This window comes from Galeopterus variegatus, unplaced genomic scaffold, assembly GCF_000696425.1.
Source record: "Galeopterus variegatus unplaced genomic scaffold, G_variegatus-3.0.2 Scaffold8001, whole genome shotgun sequence".
Classification (NCBI taxonomy): Eukaryota; Metazoa; Chordata; class Mammalia; order Dermoptera; family Cynocephalidae; genus Galeopterus; species Galeopterus variegatus.
Genome location: NW_007734112.1, coordinates 63,978 through 71,783, shown reverse-complemented (window position 1 = coordinate 71,783; position 7,806 = coordinate 63,978). Strand labels below are relative to the sequence as shown.

The 7,806-nt window shown below is 44.2% G+C and overlaps 1 protein-coding gene across 1 annotated transcript in view; it reads left to right on the top strand.

The window, feature by feature from the left end:
* The first annotated feature begins 7,546 nt into the window (after positions 1 to 7,546).
* Positions 7,547 to 7,806, top strand: part of G3BP1 (GTPase activating protein (SH3 domain) binding protein 1) — a 27,816-nt gene continuing 27,556 nt past the window's right edge. The window contains exon 1 of the mRNA XM_008592531.1: positions 7,547 to 7,598. The gene's annotated coding sequence lies outside the window, so the exon portion shown is untranslated. The remainder of the gene's footprint in view (positions 7,599 to 7,806) is intronic.

Genomic DNA, 7,806 nt, shown 5'->3' with positions numbered 1-7,806 from the left:
ATTTTTTGGCCAAAGCAGGGCACATGGTCATGCCTATCTTTAATGGAGAAGGAAAGGGTAATCCTGCCAGGTACTTGGAAGAAGGAGAAACAGCAATGTCAGGAAACAGTTCTAACAATTGCCACCAGGACTCTTCAGAAAAAGCATTCACTCTTTGGGCTACAACACTTCTTAGTGGACTCCCAATACCATATCCAAGGGTCAGAGAACATTTGTCACACTGTCCTCTAGTTCCTTTATTCTCTGACAGACTACACTAGGCTCAGGGTTTTATTTTTTATTTATTCATTTACTTTTTAGGCTCGAGGTTTTAAAGGTGTGTTTGATTCCTGGCTGTTTCAGGCACTGAACGTCTCTGAACCTGTTTCTTCCCCTGGAAAATAAAAAATAATAATTAGACCTATCTCCTAGTGCTGTTGTGAGAAGTAAGATAACACTCATAAAATATTCAGCTGAGTGACTGTGCACAATAAGCATTCAGAAACTACTCTTACGGTTATGACAAAAAGTTACTTTTTTAATTACATAAATTATGAAAAGTTTCTTAATGTAAAAAACTTTTAAAGCAATACACAAAAAGTAAAAGTCTCTTTAAGAAGAAAAAGTCTCTTTAAAACTCATAAAGAGGTAGCAACTGCTATCAAATTGCTCTGTATCCATCCAGACCATTTTCTATGCATTTACAAACAATAAACACATGTGCATAGTTTTTGATATTTTTAAAGCACATATGATGTACTATACATAATTTGTAAGATGCTCTTTTTAATCAGCAATATGCTCTTGAGATAGTGTTACATATATTTTAACAATACATAAATATATATAAAAACAAACACATACACCAGGGTACTTCAAAAAGTTCATGGAAAAATTGAATTAAAAGATAATAATCCTTTTTGAATACCCCTGTATATGCACATATATAAACTAGTTCAATCTTTTAAATTGACACATAAAATTTTCTAATATGGATATATTAATAGTAAATTTAGCTATTCCCTTATTGATAGACATTTAGACTATTTTTCAATATTTTATCTTTTTTTTTTTTTTTAAAGATGACCGGTAAGGGGATCTCAACCCTTGGCTTGGTGTTGTCAGCACCACGCTCAGCCAGTGAGCCAGGGGGGGGGGGGGATATAGGATCCGAACCCGGGGGGTTGGTGTTATCAGCACCGAACTCTACCGAGTGAGCCACAGGCCGGCCCATTTTTCAATATTTTATCTTTTTTTTTTTTTTTAAAGATGACCGGTAAGGGGATCTCAACCCTTGGCTTGGTGTTGTCAGCACCACGCTCAGCCAGTGAGCCAGGGGGGGGGGGGGATATAGGATCCGAACCCGTGGCCTTGGTGTTATCAGCACCGAACTCTACCGAGTGAGCCACAGGCCGGCCCATTTTTCAATATTTTAAACAGTGCTATAATGAACATTTTTTGCTCTCTGTATACATGTGGGAGTGTTTCTTCAGGGTGGATACCAAAAAGTAGAATTTCTGCATCATAGAGTGTGTGGATTTTAAATATTAATAGATGCTTTCCATTCACCCCATGAAAGGTTATGCCAATATGTCCTCCTTGTGTCAGCAGTACATAAACATAACTATTTTCCAACATTGTTGTCAACATTTGGTATCAGCAAAGTATAATTTTTCACAATTGGAGGAGTGAAAAATTATTTAACTTTTTTTTGCCTTCGTTTCCCCATCTGCTGAAATGAGCTGTTTCAGGATTAGATGAGCAATTATATATATTTCATTCATGTTTCTTTCTTCCTTATTGGGTTTTGGATTTGTTTGTTTGTTTATTTATTTTCTTTTCCCTTTTTTGTTCAGGCTGTTTCCAATGGGTTTTGGGTTTAGAGTGACATAAACTCGATTGTGAATACCAGCTCTACTATTTTCAAGCTATGTGATCTTGGGCCAGTCATTTAATCTTTCTGAGCCACAGTTTCTAATCTGTAAAACTGAGTTAATACTTCATAGGGTTTTTGTGAGGATGAATTTAAAAACTGCCTGGCATTATGCCTGTCAGATAGTAGGTGCTTGATACATGCTATGCTATTTATACTTGAAGTTTTGTCCCTCCTCTAAGCCATAGGAAGTGAAGATTCCTAGGTCTGTATGTAGTATCAGAGTGTGCTGCAAGGAGCCTTTTGCAAAGAGCTTTGCTGCAGATTACCAGGACTTGCCATGGACTCCAGAACTCTCAAAGCACTTGGAAATCTGTCTATGCAGCATTATCCAGTGCCATGAGAATGAAGGAAAATCTCAGCCTTTGAAGGGTTTCTAAGGAGACGATGCCCCTTTTGTGTACTCAGGGTTATATCATCCTTCCCTGAGCAGTACTGATGAATGGGTAAAAGAACATGGACTTGAAGTCAAAGTCCTAGCTACTAGCCCTGGCTGTGCAACCTTGAGCAAGTTGCTTAGCCTCTATGAACTTGTTTCTGTACTTGAAAAATGGGAAATATGGCTGCTGTGAACATTAAATGCGATTGTCCTTGTAAAGAATACTAGCAAGGTGCCTGGCTCATGGTCGGCACTACACAGAGTTTGAGGAGGTGATGTATTTGCAGACAGTCAATGCCAAAGGATGGAGGAATCCAGTTAGTCATGAATTTCTAAGCCAGTAAAAGATCTCTTTGGATCTTTCTATTATCTTTGTCCGGTAAGGAGCAAAATGAAAAGAGGTTAGCAGTCTGGGAGGAGGTAGATTAAAACTCATTTTCAAAATCCCTCATATACCTACCTATAAGGGATAATGCAGTATTTCATCCTGTTTGTTTGTTTTAAAGATTAAATTTCTGTATCACAGTTCCTCTATTAAAATCTAAACTTAACATTAAGAATATTTTTTCTTTTTTTTGTGGCTGGCTGGTATGGGGATCCGAACCCTTGTCCTTGGTGTTACGAGGCTGTGCTCTAACCAACTGATTTAAACATTAAGTTTCTTGAAAAATAATACAGGCACAAGTTAAAAAAAATCATACAGAACCAAAGGGTACAGAATGAAAACTAAGCCTTTCTCCTACCGTGACCGCAGTTCACCTCCCTGTTAGCAATCATTAACAGTTTCTAGTGATTCCTTCCAAACATAACGTGTGAATGTTCCTAAAAACATACAGGAATAAATGTGTATAGATAACTATAGCAATACAGTATATCTTAGTAGAAATAATCACCCCATGGCATCCCTCCTCCCTTTTTTACACAAATGCAGGTGTACTTTTCCCATAATTCTGCACTTTGCTTTCTTCATTTATTGATATCTCTTGGAGATCACTCTATAGCCATATATGTACATCTGCCTCATTTTCTGTATGGTTATATGACAGTCCACTACAAGTATACTGTACTGTAGTACTATATCTTACCAGTCCCTTGTAGCCAGACATTTAGGTTATTTCCTCTTTCTACTACAAACAATGCTGCAATGAATATTACTATACTAGGTCTTTGTTCACAAAGAGTTTAACAGTTTGCTATGGGTTGAATATTTGTCTCCTCCAAAGCTCACCTTGGAACGAATCCCCAACATGGTATTTGATAGGTAGGGCCTTTAAAAGGTGGGTGATTGAATCCTGAGGACTATGCCTTCATGAATGGGTTAACCCATTCACAGAATTATGGGTTAATGGATTAATGGGTTATCAGGGTAGACAGGGGTCTATATAAGGAGAGCAAGTGAGGCACTCTTGCTCGGCCCTCACCATGTGATATTCTACTCCACCTCGGGACTCTGCTGAGAGCCCCCACAAGAAGAAGGCCCTCACTGGACATGCTTCCCAGCCTCCAAAACTGTAAAATATAAATTGTTTCTTTACACATTACCCAGTTTCAGGTATTCTGTTATAAGCAACAGAAAACAGATTAATACAGTTAAGAGATATATACAGGTATATTTTTAATCACCTTACCTAATATTTCCCATCACTTTCCCACTCCCTTCACTAAAGTGTATATTCTGGGGTCTTGCCCATGCCTTTTCCCACCCTGACTCTTAGGGCTTTGGGGAGAATTGGCAGAAAGAGAGAGGTGAAGTAGTATACTGGAGGGGTTTGCATATTTTGCTTGGCAGTGGAGATAAAGAACAGAATGAGGCTGGGAATTCGCCCTTAGATGACTAAGATGACTTAGACCAGGGTTTTTCAGCCTTAGTACTATTGACCTTTTGGCTGGATAATTCTTTGTAGTGTGTGCGTGTGTGTGTGTGTGTGTGTGTTGGGGGGGGGCTCTCTTGTGCATTCCTGGCCTCTACCCACTAGATTTTGTAGTGTGTGCGTGTGTGTGTGTGTGTGCGTGTGTGTGTGTGTGTGTTGGGGGGGGGCTCTCTTGTGCATTCCTGGCCTCTACCCACTAGATGCTAGCAGCCCCTCTACCCAGCTGGGGCAATGGGCATATTTCTCTCCAACCCCCCAACCACTGCTCTAGATAATTTATTAGTGGTAAGTTAATCACTGAACATTCACCAAGTATTATTAAGTAACTAGTATCTGGGGTCTGAGGGTTAATAATCTGGAAGACAGCAACAGCCACCTGAGAGGTCTTGCCTGCATATTGCCTCTGGTAAGCCATTTCCCCTACCTTCTTTTCTTCTGTTCTACCTCTCATTACACAACACAGTACTTGAGCACAGTCTCACTGTAAAATTTTCAAATAATACATTAACTTCATCACTCCCAACTTACTGGATTCCCTAGGAGTAATGACTATTATTTTAAATTTAGAACTTTCCCTATGCACTTGCATACCTATTTTAACTTACAGAAATCAGGTGTTTTGTTTATTCACTTTATGTTTTGTTGAACTTGATTTTTTTTCAATTAACAATCCAATGAACAATTGGAGACCATTCCATATCTGTATAGTTCTACTTCATTCTATTTAAAACTGCTGCATAGTATTCTGTATTACATGTATATCACCGTTAAACAATTTGCCAATTGATAAGCATTAAGTTTTCAGTTAATTCTTCTAACAATGCTCACAATGTTGCAGTACATGCCTTTGTAAACAAATGTGGCTATAAACCAAGAAGTGGTATTATTGTTTTGAAGGATATCCACAATCTTAATAGATACTGCCAAATTGCCTTAGAAAAAGAGCTGTTCACTGAAAACTCCTTCAAATGTGATTACGAGTAGCCATGTCCCCCATTACAGGCCACCTGTGTTAAATTACCAACCTGTAAATTTAAGATTTCACCAATCTACTCACATTAGGTTTCAAGTTGGAGGGTCATCTTGTAAAATGCAAATCTCTTAGTCCACCTTTTAAACTCCCTTCAGGGGGCCGGCCCGTGGCTTACTCGGGAGAGTGTGGTGCTGATAACACCAAGGCACGGGTTCGGATCCCATATAGGGATGGCCGGATCGCTCACTGGGTGAGCGTGGTGCTGACAACACCAAGTCAAGGGTTAAGACCCCCCTACCAGTCATCTTTAAAAAAAAAAAAAATTTGATAAAGTTGCTGCAACCTAGCCTTCATCCTAACCATAACAAACAAAAAAAACAAAAAACAAACAAAAAAACCCCCCACTCCCTTCAGGGACTTTCCACCATCCTCAGAATAAAGTCCAAATTCCTTAGCATGGCTAACACGGTATTGGAGCTTTCTCTTTCCAGAAAACGTTCAGCGGCTTCTCTCCTCTGGCAGAGTTTCCCCCGTTCCCGCAGGGTCCCCTGACGCCTGTTTCCTGGTTTGGGGAGCACTCAGCCCAGCTCAGTGCGCGTCTGCTGAATGGGTGACGGCGAGCAGGGATGTAGTCTTGAAGCAGGGAGAGCAGGGAGCAGCGTTTTGATCATCTCTGACCCCAGCCCTCGGAGCTCAATCAATGCCGAAAGAGCGCGGCTGATGCGGGAGTGAAGCTTTGGGGGACAAGAAGGGACTTTACCATCACTCCAATCTCGGCCCGGCCCCGTGCCGGCAGGCGAGAGGGCATGGCCTGCGTCCAAAAGGTGGCTGCCAGCGCCCCTCTCTCCTTCCAGCCCGGGCTGGGCCGGCCTGCTCGGCTTCTCTCTCCCACAACAGAGACGCTCCACGTGCTTCATTTCCAAAATTCTCAGCAAAACGGAAGACTCTTTCGCCTGGTCACATGCCTGGAATGAGGACGGACCCGGGCGTGTCAGTGCCTAACGAGTTGGAACCCAAACTATTTCCATATAAAATGCTCCTGGTGACCAACAGGGGGCTCAGCAAAATACTAAGGGACGTGGACTGAAGCAGGCTGGGGCGCCGATTAGCTCCTGAAGTGCTTCGGAAAAATTTTGGGCTGTCCCTATAGGAATTTGACTAGTTACCTTTCAAAGGCGTAACAACATGAAGAAATAAGCTCCCCACACCCACAGCAATTAGAAAACTGAATGACAATGGTGGTGACGTACAGGATGTTGCAAAAAGCCCAAACTTGGTCGGGCTTTGTAAAATCCCGTTCCTCAGCAACAACGAGGGAAAACCTCATGGAAACACCACGAGCCGGCCGTCGGGCCAACCTGCAGCAGCACTTGCCAGAAACAACCGGGTAGAAATGCATGTTCTTAAACTCAACAGTAGTTTCCACATGCAACCTTGTTATAGGATCTTGCGTACGCAACGGGAGCTACTCCTTGCCTTTCCTTTAACAGTTGCCCAGCAATAGTGCTAACGATAAGAGCCAGCAAGTGCCCTTAGGCTGCCGCACGGAAAAAAAAAAGTTGTAATAAAAAGAAGAAAAAAAAAAACCCCGGGAAACTTTGCCACTTGGTTCCCTGGGTACCAAACTGTGCGGAAAAGGCGGGAGAGGGGGCCTCAGGGCCGGGACCCAACAAGTGGGGAAAAGAAAGGAAAGAGGGCAGAAGCCGGAGTCCGGACAACCTCGTAACCGCCCCAGAGGGCAGGGCGGCCCAGCGCCTCGGTCTCTTTGGAGCAGTCCAACCCCCGTGTCAATCAGCTCCGAAAGAGGGCAGAAGCCGGAGTCCGGACAACCTCGTAACCGCCCCAGAAGGCAGGGCGGCCCAGCGCCTCGGTCTCTTTGGAGCAGTCCAACCCCCGTGTCAATCAGCTCCTTCCGGCATTGCGATTGGTCGAAGGCTTCCTTGGCCTACCAGGCACCCACCTCCTAGTTGCTTGGGGTTTACTTCCCCAAAGCACACGGGTCTTACCTTTTGGAGCAACCGCTCCTGCATTGAAAACGGATCTCCGCCCAGAGGAAAACGTTTCAACGAATGAGAGCAGCCCAGCGTACTTACTGGCTGTCATGAGTATCGATCAAAGAACTTCCCACCCTCCTTTCCGATGTACCTCTCAGTTATTGGCCTCTCTTACTGCCAATCCGTTACTAGGGGAACAAGATCCTCACGGTCTTATAGGCATGAGCCTAAGTCAATCAAGAGCCACGCCTTCATCCTGAGTGCGTACCCAATTGCTGTTCCAAGAGCCCAGAGGACGAAGTCTGGATTGGCTGTCCGCTCGCCTGGCCTGGTCGCAACATGTTAGGCTGAGTCGCGGGTATATAGACCGGTGGCGGAGCACGCGTGTGTGCGGACGCAGTTGCGTGGGGGTCCTTCATTCCTCAGTGTTTTGGAGAAGAGCTTGTTCCTCTCCCGCTCAGCCGCGCAGGTACGCCGGGGCGTGGGCGGGGCAGAGCGGCCTGGGGACAAGGACAAGCTGGGGCGGTGAGAGGTAGAAGAAGTGCGAGTGGCGCCCGCGCGAGGCGCGTTCCCTCCACCCCCACCCCAACGGCCGCAGGCGCGCGCGGCGGGCGGGCGGACGGGCACGCAGCGGCTCCCCGCCCCCCTGCCACTGGAGCGCGTGGCCGTGTCCGCCG